We start from the raw sequence: 1,963 nt of genomic DNA, 5'->3' as shown, positions 1-1,963 counted from the left end.
GTCGGAGCGCACCCTTTTCTCGGTGGCTGGCGGGCGAGAGAGTGCTGCGTCGCCGGCATCGGCGTCGAAAGAAGCCGAGCCAAAAAAAGTTAAAGTACAAACGCGATGCTAATGAGCGAGCCGTTGTCTCGACTAATATGTAGGGGGCGTTCGATCGAGCGTCTGGCTTGAGCGCTTGTCGGCCTAGCAGAACGGTCGCATTGTTATGCCCGGGTTTTAGGCACCGCTGCAGGCGGCCGGCAGAGCTCTTGTTTGTGCGAAACTGAATGGATCGAGCCCGAGAGAGGGCGAGCAAAGAAAAAACGCAAATCGCTCCGCCTGGCACTGCCGGCGAGAGCGTGGACGTCGCGGCCAGCGACTGTCGAAGCTGAGTACGGCCGCAGGCGATCGCCTCGGTCTTAAACGAATGCGACGAGCACGCGCCGGGCGGCCCAGCAAGGGCCGAGCGCAGCTGTCGCAGCTATCTGGTTGATCCTGCCAGTAGTGATATGCTTGTCTCAAAGATTAAGCCATGCAGGTGCAAGTACGAGTTCTCGTAAAGCGAAACTGCGAATGGCTCATTAAATCAGTCTTGGTTTATTTGGTCTCGTAAGCGAAGTGGATAACTGTGGTAATTCTAGAGCTAATACATGCATTAAGCGCCGACTTCGGGAGGCGCGCTTTTATCAGATCAAAACCGACCGGGTTCGTCCTGTGACGTTTGATGACTCTGGATAACCACGCGGATCGTACGGTCTCTGCACCGACGACGTATCATTCAAGTGTCTGCCCTATCAACTGTCGAAGGTACGCTACGTGCCTACCTTTGTGATAACGGGTAACGGGGAATCAGGGTTCGATTCCGGAGAGGGAGCCTGAGAAACGGCTACCACATCCAAGGAGGGCAGCAGGCGCGCAAATTACCCATTCCCGACACGGGGAGGTAGTGACGAAAAATAACAATACAGGACTCTAACGAGGCCCTGTAATTGGAATGAGTACATCCTAAAACTCTTAACGAGTATCCATTGGAGGGCAAGTCTGGTGCCAGCAGCCGCGGTAATTCCAGCTCCAACAGTGTATGCTAAAGTTGTTGCGGTTGAAAAGCTCGTAGTTGGATTTTGGGCGAGCGCCGCCGGTCCGTCGCAAGGCGTGTCACTGGTTGCGTTCGCCTCACCTTCGGTTCTCCGTCGGTGCTCTTGACTGAGTGTCGGCGGTGGCCGATAAGTTTACTTTGAAAAAATTAGAGTGTTCAAAGCAGGCTGTTCGCCTGCATAGTGTTGCATGGAATAATGGAATAGGACCTCGGTTCTATTTTGTTGGTTTTCGGAGCACGAGGTAATGATTAAGAGGGACAGACGGGGGCGTCCGTACTCTGCCGTTAGAGGTGAAATTCTTGGATCGGCGGAAGACGAACTACTGCGAAAGCATTCGCCAAGAATGTTTTCTTTAATCAAGAGCGAAAGTCAGAGGTTCGAAGACGATCAGATACCGTCCTAGTTCTGACTATAAACGATGCCAACTAGCGATCGGGATGCGTTACCATGACGACCTTTCCGGCAGCTTCCGGGAAACCAAAGTCTTTGGGTTCCGGGGGAAGTATGGTTGCAAAGCTGAAACTTAAAGGAATTGACGGAAGGGCACCACCAGGAGTGGAGCCTGCGGCTTAATTTGACTCAACACGGGGAAACTCACCCGGCCCGGACACAGGTAGGATTGACAGATTGAGAGCTCTTTCTTGATTCTGTGGGTGGTGGTGCATGGCCGTTCTTAGTTGGTGGAGCGATTTGTCTGGTTAATTCCGATAACGAACGAGACTCTGGCATGCTAAATAGTTACGCGACCTTCTCGGTCGGCGTCTAACTTCTTAGAGGGACTAGTGGCGTTTAGCCACACGAGATTGAGCAATAACAGGTCTGTGATGCCCTTAGATGTCCGGGGCCGCACGCGCGCTACACTGAGTGAAGCAGCGAGTGTCTAACCT

General features: G+C 53.1%; 1 non-coding gene across 1 annotated transcript in view; it reads left to right on the top strand.

Moving 5' to 3' along the window:
• The first annotated feature begins 461 nt into the window (after positions 1 to 461).
• LOC144430269 (small subunit ribosomal RNA) overlaps positions 462 to 1,963 on the top strand; it is a 1,810-nt gene continuing 308 nt past the window's right edge. Inside the window, exon 1 of the ribosomal RNA XR_013479423.1 lies at positions 462 to 1,963. This exon is cut by the window's right edge and continues 308 nt beyond it. This is a non-coding gene — a ribosomal RNA (small subunit ribosomal RNA).

This window comes from Styela clava, chromosome 11, assembly GCF_964204865.1.
Source record: "Styela clava chromosome 11, kaStyClav1.hap1.2, whole genome shotgun sequence".
In the NCBI taxonomy this organism is placed as follows: domain Eukaryota; kingdom Metazoa; phylum Chordata; class Ascidiacea; order Stolidobranchia; family Styelidae; genus Styela; species Styela clava.
This window is presented reverse-complemented; position numbering and strand designations above follow the sequence as displayed.